Below are 16,540 nucleotides of genomic sequence, written 5' to 3' on the forward strand. Positions count from 1 at the left end.
ACCAAAACTTCCTTGTCGGTTGGGTAAGATTTCTACCAGACAAGTTCCTTACCAATCCACTGTGTAGTTTCTAACTGGTTGAGTTCCCAGTTTTTCGCTGCCAGGTGAGCAATTGTGATGCAGAACTGCTGTGTTTGCAGTTGTAATTTCTGAATCTTTCTTGTTTGTCTTGCTTTGGCTTTGCTGTGTTGAACAAGTTGGGCTTTGTTGTTGAAATTAATTGCCTTTTCACAAACTTCCTCTGGCAAAAATGTTAATAATTTGAGGAGTATTTTGTCTAATTTTTACCTAGACAACTTTTCTCCCACATACAATGATGTCCTTTCATCCCTTATACAAATAACAAGGCATAGCCAGCTTGGTTCAGGTAGGTCCATGACCACCATTACATCTGAATAGGATGCTCATGGAGGTGATTCCACCCAAACAACCACCGTTGGTGGACAGAGGCCACACTCCATTGGATGTTAACGATCGTCATTTCACACCACTGAAGAGCCAAAAATTCATGTCTGGACTGGTCTCCTCCTTTAGAGGATAAATAGATTGGATCTTGCACCAAGCGCTTAGATTAGAGCTGTCCTATCTAGTCTGACTAGTGTGTGTCCCACCTAGTATTTGAGCATGAACTAATGAAGACTGCTTGGTTCAGAGGTGAAACGTCTTCTAAGACAACCTGAACAGTCCAAATGAATGCCCTGAGAATACAATGACCTGGATGAATGAGAATATTCACAGGCATATTTCTTGCGAACCATTGCACTTAAGAGGATAGTTTGAGCTTTTTTACATGAACTTGTATGACATCCCCATCGGCAGTGTAGTGCATCAATGGTGACTTACAGCCCGCTTGGTCCCGTGAGTCCAGCTCTGGTCGGATTTTGGTGTGATGAGGAATGTAGTTCCGATAAGTTGCTGGGACCACTTAAGTAAAGAGTTTGGCTTCTCAAAACAATATGCGTTCAAATGAGTAATATATTTGCATCTCAAAATGAGTCCTCGCAAAAACTCTGACTTCACAAATCGCTCTCTGTTACTTACTCTCAGTTTGTATCAATGTGCGCTATTGCCTGTCCATTGTTGTGTGTGTGATGAAGATGGCTGTGGTAAAGATCTTGTTTACGCATATGTTCCACAGCAGATGAAGATGCTAGCACATTATTTACAATAACATTAGTACAGTAGTATCCATTGCTTCATTCTTATATACAATATATTAGAGATGTTAGATATTGGCTTTCCTACCGTTATCCGATGTGCCGATATGTCAACACCCGCAACACACACACACACACACACACACACATGCACACATTTAAACCATGAGATTGTTATCGGCCAATTTCACTCGTGGATGACCGCTATCAGAATTGGCAGTATAAAAGCCTGATTTATTTTTACAAATCTAACTAATTGTTTAAAGAGGAAGAATGCAATTTAACAACAACAGAAATGGAGTCCATAGGCTCTTCTATCCTGTTGATGTGAAATGTCTGGTGTGGGAGTGTGGATCCATAACAGAGCAGCTATGATGAAGCCACTGAGGAAGATCTATTGGAAAAGAGAAAACAGGCAATTAGAAAAGAAAATGGGGAAAAATGTCTGGTGGGGAGAAAAAGAGTGTTATTGATAACCAAACCATAAGGTGTACTATTTATTGTATATTGCTTTTGAAAAGCAACGTCCAGTTTTAAAATATGAGGGATGGGAAATTGAAATTGTATGGTTGAAGTGAAGAGATGCTTGTGGCTTGCTGGGTGAAACTTTACTGGCAAGAAGCTGATATGATTGAGTTGTTCAACCAAAGGCTGGCATGTGTTTTGTGCAGATTTGTTGACAAAAAGGGAGATTTAATGGAACCCTAATTACATTTGGGAAGGGTAAATCACAAACAGAAGGTTATTGTACAAACTTTTGTTTATTTATGCGAGAGAATAACTACCACTGGGATCCAGCCGGTGAGAAGTCCCTGTTGTTGTATTGCTGGACTGCTGAGTTGATTGATGGCATGTGAGTTGTATAGTGGCTGTTCACTCACACAGAGGAGATAACAGAGAAAACAAGGTCAACCAAGGCAAAGTTAAGTGTTCATAGTTGAGGGCTTGACAATAACAGTGTTTCCTATAAGACATGACATAATCGTACAGTAAAGGGCATTTTTGGAACAATCAAATGCTCTGGAATGAACATAAAAAGTGTGCATGAACTAACAAGCTATTTGTGCACATGTGGTATAATATCATTCATAGCCATGTCTTGCTCATACTGTTAACATTCCTCAAAAGGCATACATAGACATCAGCATACAGCTCACATCCTTGAGCATAAAGGTTGGGTCAGCCCTGAGGGCAGCATGGGAATGGAATGGAATGCCTATGAAATGTACCCAGTCGAAAATACCTGCTTTTGCATGTGCATTTTTGTTGTTTTCAATTTTAAGTTAATCTGGCGATGCTAATACATACAAATATATATATATAATCCTGCCCTGTCATTTATCTTTCTTTTAATAAAATACAGTAAAAATGGGCATATTTCAGACAGGATAATGGTAATGATTTAATTTATTTTGAACATGCATACAAGTTACATTGGACTACATCCCATAGTACAATTCACTGTCCAAAAAGGAGTAGGAAAAAGCAAAGCTTATTTAATCCTACCCCCCCGACCCCCCCACATCTGTTTCAAATCAATTGCAATACATTTGTTCACTTCCTGTACTCCAAATGCACTCTTTGCTAGTTTAAAATTCATAATAAAATGATAAAGTAATATGATAACATGATGATGTAATATAAGGTAGCATATTGTGACATGGTGATTAATCATGATTAATTCATTTGAAAACCATTTGACAGCCCTAATACTATATAAACTCCTGATCAAAATCTTGAGAACAGTTTAAAAATTCCTAGAATTTGCATTTTGCACATTTGGATCTTAATGAGGTTTTAAGTAGAGCTACAATATGCAAAAGCAGGAAGGGGGAGTGAGACAAAAAACATTTTGAAAAAGTAATTTATTGAAAACAACAATTAAACTGAAATAGGCTGTTTATCAGCTGATCAAAAGTTTAAGATCAAAAAAACCCAAAAAACTCTCCAAACCAGAACAAAAAATGTTCTCAGTAGGACTCAGTAATGAGTAGCTCCACCGTTCTTGTTAATCACTTCAAAAATTGGTTTGGACATGCTTGATGCGAGTGTTTCCAGGAGGCTAGTGGGAACATTGCTCCAAGTGGTGAAGATGGCTTCACAAAGGGCATCAACTGTCTGGAACTGATGGTCATTTTATAAACTTCCCTTGCCATCCATCCCCAAATGATCTCTATGGGATTTAAATCAGAGGAACATGCAGGATGATCCAAAAGAGTGATGTTATTCTCCTTAGTCAAGTGAGCATTGTGAACTGCAGCGTTGTCCTGAAAAACCCAGCTGTTACCACACAGACGAGGGCCATCAGTCATGAGGGATGCCCAGCGCAACATCTGCACGTAAGCATCCACCGTTTGACGACCCTGCACCACCTGAAGCTCCAGTGTTCCACTGAATGAAAAAGCACCCCAGATCATGATGGTCCCCCCTCCACTGTGCCAGGTAGAAAACATCTCAGGTGGGATTTCCTTGTCATGCCAATAACGTTGGAAGCCATCTGGACCGTCATGGTTACATTTTTTCTCATCAGAGAATAAAACTTTTTTCCACCTTTCAATGTCCCATGTTTGATGCTCCCTGGCAAAGTCTAAACGGGCAGTTTTGTGGTGTTGAAGGAGATGCGGTCTTTGAATTTGTTTTTTGTTTTTTAAACCCCTTTCCCGCAGATGCTGTCTGATGGTTATTGCGCTGCAGTCGGCAGCATTAAGGGCCTTAATTTGGGTCGAAGACCGCCCTGTGTCTTGATGGACAGCCAATCGGATCCTCTGGCTCAGCGCAGGTGTGCTTTTTTTGGGTCTACAACTTGAATTTTTGTTCCATAATGCTCAAGATCTCTCAAAAACATTTTGAATGACTGTCTTACTGCACCCAACCTCAGCAACAATGGCACGCTGCCAGAGGCCTTGCTTATGCAGGTCGACAATCCGACCACGTTCAAATAGAGAAAGCTTCTTAGCTTTAGCCATCAGGAGGGCATGGCAGTGTGAATGCCTGACAGAAAATGAAAATTTGGAGCAGATTTTGGCTTTTATAGCCTGTGGTCTTAAACCTTTTTATTAGGTGATAAACAGCCTATTTCAGTTTTTTTGTTTTTGTTTAAATTACAAGTTCCAAGTGCTTTTTGTCTCACTCCCCGTTCTTGCTTTTGCATATTGTAGCTCTACTTAAAACCTCATTAAGATCCAAATGTGCAAAATGCAAATTGTAGCAAATTTTCCCCTGCTCCTAAGAATTTGATCAGGAGAGTATATAAACTGGTGAGGAAGGCACTGAGCTGGACAGCCTGACATATGTGGCAGAGCAAAGGACACTGAGCAGGCTCCTTTCCATCATGGACAACCAGCATCATCTAATGCACAGCATCATCTCCCAACAGAAGAGCAGTTTCAGATTACTGAAACAGACTACTATCACTGTCCTGCTCAACAGAAAGACTAAGCAGACCAATCCTCCCTCATGCCAAGCAACTTTTCAAAACAACAGAGGGGGAGCGATAAAAACACACACAGGACTGGATTTATTAAGTTGTTATATATTATTATTATCATTATTATTATTATTATTAGGGATGCTCCGATCAGGTTTTTATGCTGCCAATACTGATACCGATCATCCATGAATGAAATCGGAATTTTTATCTTTGGTTGTAGATATAGTATCTCATTGCCGGGCCAAGTGTCCTGGTTTTCAGTAATCAAAATATGGTCACCCTAACCTAAATTATACTTACATTAACTCCTAAGTCACTCACACTGTACACAGACCACATTAAGGACAAATGAAATACAGTAATACAAATATGAACTATAATACTTAAATGTAATTAGTACAAAAGAAACAAAGTTTTTATGTTCCTTTTCACTTCCATGGTGATGGCTTTTCTTTTCCACCGTAAGAGTCTTACGCTTGGGAGACATAATGAAGTGCAGAAAGTTAATAAGTGCTGCTATTGTAGTATCTGGTACTTTAATGAGACTGCATTGTCTGACATGTATAATTCCGTGTGTTCCAGGAATGTGTGAGGCACTAATGGCGAGAGTTCCTCCAGCAGCCTGAGCAGTAAACAAAAGTACTGTATATCAGTTTGGACTGTTACACATGCCAGTAAATCAGGCGCAATAAAACCTCACATGCACACATATAGGGTGACTCCCGCAGAGAGGGTTTCACCATATGATCTTGGTGAGACCCCTGTGCATCCTTTACACTTTCCCGATGTGGGCAATGTTTGGGAAAAGACCCAGAGCCTCAAAGATGCTAGACTGATTGGCGCCATGATTCCATAGACGTGTCATTGGTCAACGTCAAAGCAACATGTGTTTTGACCATGTAAGGAAAGAGCCCAACCTCGAGACAAAAGTTGACGTAATGGTTCGCAAAACCTATAAGTCTGACCGCTGGCCTAGCCTTCTCACAGGGCGGCCGGCCTGTTATGATGTTTGCTGGTTGTCATAGAGTTTTCTTTGGTCAACCGGTTAGGCTCATCAGATCTGCTTCTTCAGTACAACATCACTATCCTCGAGTTTGGAAAGATGGAAGGCGTGAATACACGTCACTATTCGCTCTGTGTAGCTTCAAATGAGGCACACACTGTGTGCATCCGAGACGAGTTTACACTGCATCCTTGCAGCACATATTCATCCGCTGCTCATGCTGAAACTAGTTCTCGAGGAAGTCTAGTTTATGCACAAAAACTAAGTAGGGTTTTAATTAATTTATCGGAGTGCGTACTCAACCGCGAAGCCCTGAAGCTTGGAATGCTGTAAGCCGAGGACCACTTTCAAGTATTTGGAAGGGAAAGAACCCTAAATATCTGATCCAGAAAGTTGCGAAAATTGACAGCAAAGGTCATGAGGGTGTATGTTTTCAATTTGTTGTTTTTGCTTCACCTTGCTACACATTGTTCTGTTTGACTCTTTAATTTGAATAGTTTGTCATTTTAGTGCAGCTTTCTGTGATTACCTAATTAATTAGAGCGCCCCCTCTTGGTATTCTGAACATTTTTCTCTTTGAAGTATTTGCACAGAATTTCCCACTACAGGCCTAAGTTTGCAGCTCTGTAGATTTATATCAAGTCTTTTAAGCGTGCATAGCGGTTGACAACTTAACAGCAGCACCTGACAAGACATCAGTCAGTCCCTGATGCTCTCTTTTTGTTTACTCCTCTCCCCGAGCCTGCCTTTGTTTCCCCTCCTGTCTTTCTGCCTCTTCAGTTGCCTCTTGAGTGATTTCCGCCATATATTTGTAGAATGCACACTTGCACACAAGCCAGTGTGCACACACATACTTCTTGGCAAGATTTTTCTGAGTGACAGAATATTAGGAAAGTGTATGATGGAAAAATGGAGCAGAAGTGGAGAGCGAAAGAGAGTGACCTTGGATGAGTTTAAACAGTTCTTGAAAAAGTCATTTGAAAATTTAATGATTGCAAAAAGGATAAAGGATGCAGAAATGCCAACTTGGGTGAATTTCCCATTGCAGTTCTGCAGTTTAAATCAAGGTATGTTGGTACAATTTGTCCCTCAAAAAAAAAAAAAAAAAGGTTCGAGGGCTGGTAGTTGTAATTGTTGCACGGGGGAAAAAAATACAGTTGGGTTGAATAAATATGTGACTTGACAAATCGAGGAAAAAATGTTAAATTAATTATATTGCCACAACATTACATAATTAGTAATATAGTAAATTGTCTTTGTACTCACAAAGCCAGAAAAATAATATAAAAATGAATTATGCGTGTGTCTCAGATTTGTAAACAGGATTTTTCATGCTTGACACTCAAGGACATGCATGAACTTGGACGAGGACTTACTTATTTATCACTTGTTTGACATATTTAGTTCATTATGAAATACACCATTTTTATATTTATTACATTTTAACTATTACTTTCTTTATTTTTTTATTATATATACTTTTTTCAATTTTATTAATTTAATTATTTAAAATTACATGCAAACATATTTATTTGTTCATATAACGCACACAAAACAATGAACAACTTCATGTCTCCTTCGTACTCACTGACATGATGAGGCGTTCAAGCGCACTGCGTAACTCTGAGTTTTAGGCTTTCAGACGCCACTGTAGTCATGCTGTTTTTAATTTTTATTGACATACCCCATGACACTATGCGTACCCCGGGAGGTAACGTATACCGCACTTTGGGAACCTAGGGACTAGGACATAGGATAAGAAACTGCAGGAATACTACCATGTGAGCAACTAAGGCGAGAGGGGCTGCAGTATGTGCAGGGAATGTTATATATATATACAGTATATATATATAAGAAACAACTACTAGCTCGGTGTTCCAATTTGTGCAAGTGAAACCTACGATTGCAACTGCATAGAAATTGTTAATTCGGCCCCAATAAAATAACTTGCATTCATGGCTGTCACTCACAGCTGTTGGTATTCATGTGTTTGTCCGTGGCACGTATATATACACAAAAGCAGCTTCAGAGAGGCGATCAACGATTTACATTCATGTCACACATTCAATGATAGCCAACGTTATAGCTAAACTTTGCCAAATTGTTGTCAACAACAAACACGAGTAGTTTCGGTTTGCATGTGCTTTGTGGACTTGCAAAAAGGCATTCGACCATGTCCCTCTTGGTGGCCTGTGGGGGGTGCTCTGGGACTAAAAGCAGAGTAGGAGCCAGGTTCGTGTTGCCAGCAGGAAGTTGGGCCTGTTCCCGATGAACATTGGCCTCCGCCAATGGCTGCCCTTGGCTGTCACCAATTCTGCTCATAACTTTTACGGACAGAATTTGTAGGAACAGCCAAGGCGTCCAGTTTGGGGGCCTTAGGATCTCATCTCTGCTGTTTGCAGAGGATGTGGCCTTGATGGCCATCATCAGGCTGTGACCTCCAGCGTTTACTGGGGCAGTTTGCAGGTGAGTGTGAAACGTTTGGCATGAGACTCAGCACCTCCAAATCTGATGCTATGGTTCACAGTAGGAAAAGGGAGGATTGCGCCCTTCTGGCTAACAAAACGTTAGCTCAGCTAGAGTCATGTCATTCTCCGATTGAGCCTCAAAGAAGCTTGCATATAGGGTCCTTTTTACATTTATTTTACCACCATAGAGTGTGTGCTTTCTGTGTCAGTGAATAAAAGAGATGGACCAGAAACAGAAACAGATGGAGCTTTGCTAACTTGTCTAACAGGATGTCAGCCTCTGCAAAAACGGCTACAAACTCCTCAAAAAACTGTAATGCCCGTGCGTATGGTAAAGGAAGACATAGTCGCAAATCCAATCGCTTTATTAACAATTGGCAAACACGGGGATGCTCTGATCGGCATATGTCAATGAATGCCCTTCTATGTCGATCACGAAAAACGATCACCTGTGGCTCATAGTATTGCAGCCTGTAGAGATCCCTTTGTGCAGTGTAGTGTCCTGCTCAGATGTCTTGGGTCGTGTCCCCCTCCACCTTTCCGTCAGGCAAACCCAACATGTCTGCCGTGTGGAACTTCCATGCCATTTGAGGGAGTGATGTAAAGTCTGCATTCTGCAACAAATGCCACAAAAAATATCTTGCGGGTGTAGCACGATAAATCTATTGTTCAAAAAATGGAGGGAACACTAAAATAACCTAGAGCTGAATGAATGAAATATTCTTATTAAATACTATTATTATTGTGACACATATAATATTCTGCACCACGCTTTGATCTATTTACTATTGTGTGAATGCTGGCAAGTATAATATTCTGCACCACTTTTCATCTATATATTGTGTGAATGCTGATATAAATGTTGCACCATTTTTTTTCTACACTCAATAAAAATATAAACGCAACACTTTTGTTTTTGCTCCCATTTTTTATGAGATGAACTCAAAGATCTAAAACTTTTTCCACATACACAATATCACCATTTCTCTCAAATATTGTTCACAAATCTGTCTAAATCTGTGATAGTGAACACTTCTCCTTTCCTGAGATAATCCATCCCACCTCACAGGTGTGCCATAATAAGATGCTGATTAGATACCATGATTAGTGCACAGGTGTGCCTTAGACTGCCCGCAGTAAAAGGCCAAATAATGCCAAATAAACATCTGGCACGTTGGAGAGGTGTTCTCTTCACGGATGAATCCCGGTTTACACTGTTCAGTGCAGATGGCAGACAGCGTGTGCCCTCTCCCCCCCCAATAAAACAAAACTGCAAATTTCAGAGTGGCCTTTTATTGTGGGCAGTCTAAGGCATTACTGCTACAAGTGAACGTTATGGATATACGTAGGCATCTTACCAACGAGTTTATCCGCAATCAGAATAATAAAGATGAAAGTTGCATTCCGTGTGTCACTGAAGACATCTGTTCACCACTTACATTGCCGCACAAGCACAACAGCGAATCCGGGGGAAGCTTAATGTCTGCTGGCTGATGTCATATGACATCTACAAAGACATGTGGGACACATGCAATCGACCGGCAGCTCGCAATCGATGTAATGGGCACCCCTGGTCTTGACTTTGCTTTCCCACCTTGTTTCAGTCCACATCTTCCAAGTGATATTCATATATTTTTTCAAGACAGTCCATTTTTTTGTGTGGGCTGAAAACAAGATGTCCAGCTTTTGCTAAACGCCAAAGTAACTTCGGCAACTATATTTAAGGGCATGAGCCACACAAAGCACAAACAGTGCTCTAGTACTGAATTTTAGGAACGTAGTCTGAACTCCCTTGTTTCTTCATGTATGTTGGTCCTATTGATGTATGCCTGATCTCTGCAGTCTGAAAAAGAAACTTGGGATCCGAAATACTGGCCTATGGACTCTTCTGCTTCTAAAAACCCTCTGAAGTGTTCTTTTATTTGTGACTTGTGACCAATCGAATCATGACAGACATCTTGTTCGATATGGCTGATGTCTGGACTGCAATCTAAAGTGATGGGAAAAAAACATTGACTGTTTGATGTCATTCACCATCACCAAATGATCTTGATGCTCATTAAATCTATAAGTTCACTTTGTGTTTGTGGTGACCATGGCAGCTGGTGTGGATGGAGATTCTTTTTTGTGATGGGATCAAACTGTGCCATCAGTTCTACTTCTTTCAGAAAATTCCCATTTGAAGGTGCGAACAGTATGTCTCCTAAGTGCAAAAAGGTACATCCCCTGCTTGTCAATTGTGGTCCCTTTTTTGATCCTCACTGCCAGTTCTTTCCAGTTATTCAGGCAATGAATATGTCTGGACGGCTCTCATGTGTGATGAGCAAAAAAAATGACATGTTTCCAGTCATTCAGTCCAGAGCTTGATAAATTAATTTTCCTTGTGGAAAATAACTTGCAACAAAAGCAAAACAGACTCTCTGAGTAAACCAAACAACTATATATAGTGGGGATAGTTTCCCCACTAAGAGTTGTCTTTTTGAAGTATTAGGGGTGGCAACTTCTTCCATCACCTCATTCCTCGGAAAAGCAAATTTAGGCACTACCTTTCTTTGTCTTTTGTCAATCAGAAACATTCTAATTCTGTCCGTCAGACCTGAAGGCCAGGTTGGCGGGTCGGTGGATAGTGGTTCATTCTCAGGATGTCAGGTGGTCCTACTCCAGGCATTTCTGCTAGAGCAGTGGTGTCCAAAGTGCGCCCTGCGGGCCATTTGCGGCCCACAGCTGTTTTTTTTTATTGGCCAGCAGCGCATTCTAAAACTATCTTTTAACAAGAAAACTGAAAAAAAACAGTAAAAAAATTGAAAAATCAGCAGTAATTTCACAAAAATAAAGTCAATATATTAAAAGAAGAAAGTTGTAATTTCATGAAATTATTATTATTTTACAATAATAATTTTGTATTATTATAGGAGGAAAAATAAAATCATTTTAGTAACATAAAGTTTAAATATTAAAGAAAGATATTATTTTTAAAGTCGTAATATTATGAAAAATAAAGTCAAAATATTTGATTAAAAAGTTGTATTCTAACGAGAAAAAAGTCTAAATTGTACATGAATAAACTCATTGAGAAAAAAATATCATTTTAGTGGCATAGAATTGAAATATTGAAGAAAAAAAATAAGATTTTTTTTTAAGTCTTCACATTATGAGAAATAAACAAAACAAAAATAACATTTTTGGAAAATTAGGTTGGGGAAAAAGTTTATTATTATTTAGTATCATGGGAATAAAGTCAAAATATTATGGGATTAAAGTCATAATATTATGAGAAGTACAAAGGAGAACAAAATTATTCAAGAAGAAAGCAAAAAAAAAAAAAACAAACAGAAAACATGTGGAAAAAGGAGCAAAGTTCCAAATTTCCAACTAATAATAAGCTTTTTCACCTACATTACAAGCGGAGATGCAGTTTTTTCTTGAGCCTTTCATTTTTCAGCATGTGGCCCTCAGTGGAAAAAGTTTGGACACCCCTACGCGAGAGAGACAAAGCACATGTGTATTTGTCACAGCATCACACACAAATAACACACATACAGTTTTTATCCTTAATGATAGTCGCAACAGTTGAGCGGTCGAGACCAAAAAGCGGACAATATTGGTAGGTGTGTCTCCTTTCTCTGACATTTTTATGATGTTCATTTTCACTTCCATGGTGATGGCTTTCCTTTTCTTTTGCGCACTGCCGCTTGGGAGACATAATAAAGTGCAAAAAATTAACTAAGTAACATTATTCTTCCTTAATGTAGCTGCACAGGCACACACTGCATTCTTGTGCTGCAATAACTAGTTCTCAAGTGTGTCTCGTGCTTACTGATAACAGAAAAGATGACCAGCCATGCTTAATTGAACACCTCAAACCTCACCATATTATGCCTAGCTACCACTTCATTGTGGATAAAACTATACCCCACATGCTTAAAGAAGTAAATGGCTCATTTTTTTCAATACCTACTGTTGTTGATTATTGTTCTCTGTGTGAGTAATATTACTCGATCAAGCCTTTTCTAACATTCCACACTACAAAATAAGTAATAAAAGTATGTATGATTTATGCTGATATCGGATTGATATTGGTATCAGCAGATGTTCAAGGCTGCAATATCAGTAATGGATTGGAAATGAAGAAGTTGCATCAGGATACCCCCATATTTGGTATTGTAATTAAAGGCTTGCTATGGCCACAGAGGATTTTTCCTATTTTAAAGTGGGCCACAGCGTACTGAAGTATGGAAATGACGGCGCTGGATTCAAATTAGACGGTGCCCTCTTATAGCCTGAGTTACTTTAATTATTCTCTAATACCATTCAAAGCCCGGTTTTACTGCTCTGCTGAAAAGTATTTCAGAGATATTCTAAGCAATATCTTTTGATAAAAGCAAGAAATCTCCATTCATGTCGTTTTGGTGATCTTGGCACAACATTTAAGCCAGCTGTTCACATTTTTTGTAAGGAGTGATGAGTCGACTGTCTCACATAACACAAGACCTGGTGTGCTTACCACGACACAAATAGACAGCATTAGAAGCATTATTTTCATCTGCTACTTTTATTATGTTTGATGCAAGGTAAGCTTTCACTGCTGTTTGATCGAATTGTTTTCAACAATTTCATGTCTTAATGCAACACACTGTGCAAACGCACAAAATTGGAGAAAATTCACCATTATTCACATTGATCTGCGTAACATTGTGCACACGTACTGAGTGGGTATGTGGTCATATTCATTGCTTGACCCCCACCGGCTCACTAGAAGTGACGCGGACTGCCTCTAGGTTTAGGTCAATACTGTAAGGCACATCATTTGCCTAACTCAAATATTTACAGTTCCATCCTGGCGAAGAAATAAGAAATCAAGGAAGCTAATGTTGTGAAAAGAGTAAATGCTTGTCAGATATTATTGTTACAGCTAAAGATTCAGTCTAATAGCTTCTCATAGAAGGCCTTCTTGACACACATACGCACATAGCAGAATCAGTACATATGGCTAGGGATGCCCGATATTGGATTTTTCCCAATAATGAAAACCGATATTTTAAAAATACTGTGTAGATGAACATTTTAATGTTCACATGGCCAGGATGACACCACAGTTTGTTCACATACAGTGCAAGCCCACCTCCTTTGCACATTCACAGGCTCTTTGGTTCCTGGCCGCTTTGACTGTACTGAATCGGCTAGCTCCTCATATTAGCCTCTGGGAGGCTACCTCTTAGCCATTAAATTTGAAGGTCTCGAGGTTCTTGCCAGCTCGTCGATCTTCCTCAGTATTGAATTCACGTTTCCCATGATAATAGAAGGTACCGAAGGCTTGAATCGCTGCTTCCTCGCAAGCCGCTTGACTTTCATCTTAGCTCCGGTGTGACCGCCTCGATACCAATGGGTAGTCAGGGAATCACACCGATGCCGGACGTTGCTCTCATGGCAAGTAAAAATGTGCTTGAATAAACAAACAGAGCTACTTGAAAGACAGCCACTCGTGGCGGCAGTGTTAATTCCACGACATACATACACTATATAGATGAATAGGCGCTTTATTGCTCTCCAAGAGAAATTCACATTTCCAGCAGCTCTGCAAAAACGGTCTCCCGTATTTGCCGGCGTGCAAAAGATGACTCCATCAAACCGCCTCTCAATTGTGTAAACAAACGTGGGTGGTTAGTAACAAACTAGCTTGCTCCTTCCATCGTGGTGGGCAAGTGTGGCCGTGGCCCACCCCACTGGCCATCTAGACATTTAAGCTATCAACTTATTGCCACTCCATGTCAGTAATGGTCCCACCTTGGCCACCCCAATGAAACGTTTCTGGCTCCATAACTGCTGCTGCACTAAAAGTGCTAGGCCTACGTGAAAATTATGACACTTGATTTTCTTCCCTGGACTTTTTGATGATCAATGTAAATGTAAACAGCAACTCTGTTGACTTTTAAAACAAATGTCACAGCCTAAGCCTAACGGCAAGTATTTCTCCGATATTTTACAATTTTTTACAATGTTGTTTACAGAAGCTGTGTCCACAACCACAGGACATATGTCATGTTGGTATGAACTGATATCGGTATGGAAAATTGAGAGTTGGACAATATCGGCATATCAGTTATCGGCAAAAAAGCCAATATCGGACATCCCAATATATGAAAAATACTGGGAGACACACAATAGTGGCACTGTTCGCACCCACACAAGCTTAACTCTCACTTCTACACAAACTTAACCTTCACTTTCTATAGGGGCGCAGCAACTGCTATATAGACTCTGTGTACGTTCATTCTGGGCTCTTCATCTACCTTCCTTGTCGATGCAGAGTCCAGTGCTGTAACCAAATATCCATCCATGTTCTTACGCCTATCCGAGGTCGGGTCGCGGGGGAAGCAGCCTAATCAGGGAAGCGCAGACTTTCCGCTCCCTGGCTACTTCGTCCAGCTCCTCCTGGCGGATCCCAAGTCGTTCCCAGGCTAGTTGAGAGACATAGTCTCTCCAACGTGTCCTGGGTCTTCCCCGAGGCCTCCTACTGGTCAGAAGTGCCCTGAACACCTCCCCAGGGAGCCGTCTGTGAAACATCCTAACCAGATGCCTGAGCAACCTCATCTGGCTCCTCTCAATGTGGAAGAACAGCGGTTCAACTCCAAGTTTCTGCCAGATGACAGTGCTTCTCACCTTATCTCTAAGGGCCCAGCCACCTACCACCCAGAAAACCCATTTCGGCCGCTTGTACCCGCAATCTTGTCCTTTCGGTCACTACCCGAAGTTCATGACCATAGATGAGGGTAGGAACATAGATCAACCAGTAAATTGACAGCTTTGCCTTATGGCTCAGCTCCCTCTTCACCAGAACGGACCGATGGAGTGTCCGCATCACTGCAGACGCCACACCAATCCGCCTTTCCATCTCGCGTTCCATCCTTCCCTTACTTGTGAACAAGACGTCGAGGTACTTAAACTCCTCCACTTGGGGCAGGATCTAATCCTCGACCCAGAGATGTGCCACTCCACCGTTTTCTGGGTGAGAACCATGGACTCGGACTTCGAGGTGCTGATTCTCATCCCAGTCGCTTTAAACTCGGCTGCGAACCAGTGAGAGTTGAAGCTCACTGCTCGATGAAGCCAGCATCTGCAAAAAGCAGAGACCCAATCCCGCGGCCACCAAACTGGAAACCTGCAAAGTCAGAATCAGAAGTCAGAATCGGTGACAAAGGGCAGACCTGGTGGAGTCCAACCCTTATTGCAAGCAATGCGAACCAAACTCACAGGGAACAGCCTGAATTACGTGGTCCGGTGCCCCATATTGCCAGAGTATTTCCATACTATGTACCAGTACTATGGTCAAATGCCTTCTCCAACTCCACAAAACACGTATAGACTTGTTGGGAAAACTCCCATGCACCCTCAAGGACCCTGCAGAGAGTGTACAGTTGGTCCACAGTTCCACGACCAGAACGAAAAACACAATGCTCTTCCTGAATCTGAGATTCAACTATCCGGCAGATCCTCCTCTCCTGAACCCCTGAATAGACCTTACCAGGAAGGCTGAGAAGTGTGATCTCATAATGGTCGGAACACACCCTTCGGTCCCCCTTCTTTAAAAGGGGGACCGAAGGGTGTGTTCCACCCCGTGTGTTCCACCCCGTCAGCCAATCCAGTGGCAATGCCACCGATGTCCATGCGATGTTGCAGAGTCGGGTCAAGCACCTTTGCATCCACTCCTTTTTGACAACCTGGACAACCTCAGCCCCAGAGATAACAAAGCACACCATGGAAGACGTTTCGGTGGGATCGAAGAGGTCTTTCAAGTACTCCTTCCACCGTTTCACAACACCTAGAATTGAGGTCAGCAGCACACCATCTCCACCATACACGATTGGTACCGCACGGCCAGTGGCCTCTGGAGTCCAATAGGCTAAAAAGGCCCAATAAAACGCCTTCTTCAGCTTGACGGCATCCCTCACTACTGGTGTCCATCAACGGGTTTCTGGGATTACTGCCAAGAGAGGCACCGACCATTTTACGGTCACAGCTGCGATCATCCACCTCGACAATGGCGGTATGGAACATGGCCCATTTTGACGCAATGTCCGCTGCCTCCCTCAGAACATGGTTGAAGCTCTCCCGGAGGTAATAGTTGAAAATCCTTCTGACAGGGGCCAGAACACCACTCGGTTCAAATCGGGGGGCTGTTCCTCCCAATCACGCCTTTCTAGGTCTCACTGTTGCTGCCATTGTGAGCATTGAAGTCCCCCAGCAGAACAAGGAAATCACTTTCCAGTACTCCCTCTCAGGACTCCAGAAAGGGCAGGTATTCTGAAGTGCTGTTTGGTGCAAAAGCGCAAACCATCCGAAGGCGGAAGTAAACTAACCTGTCTTTCACCGGGTTCAACTCCAACATACAGACCCTGAGCCAGGGAACAACAAGAATTGCCACCCCTGACCGTCACTTCTCAGGTTCCTTGCCCACCAGAGAGGTGACATTCCACATAGCAAG

The sequence above is a fragment of the Dunckerocampus dactyliophorus genome, chromosome 11, assembly GCF_027744805.1.
Source record: "Dunckerocampus dactyliophorus isolate RoL2022-P2 chromosome 11, RoL_Ddac_1.1, whole genome shotgun sequence".
Classification (NCBI taxonomy): Eukaryota; Metazoa; Chordata; class Actinopteri; order Syngnathiformes; family Syngnathidae; genus Dunckerocampus; species Dunckerocampus dactyliophorus.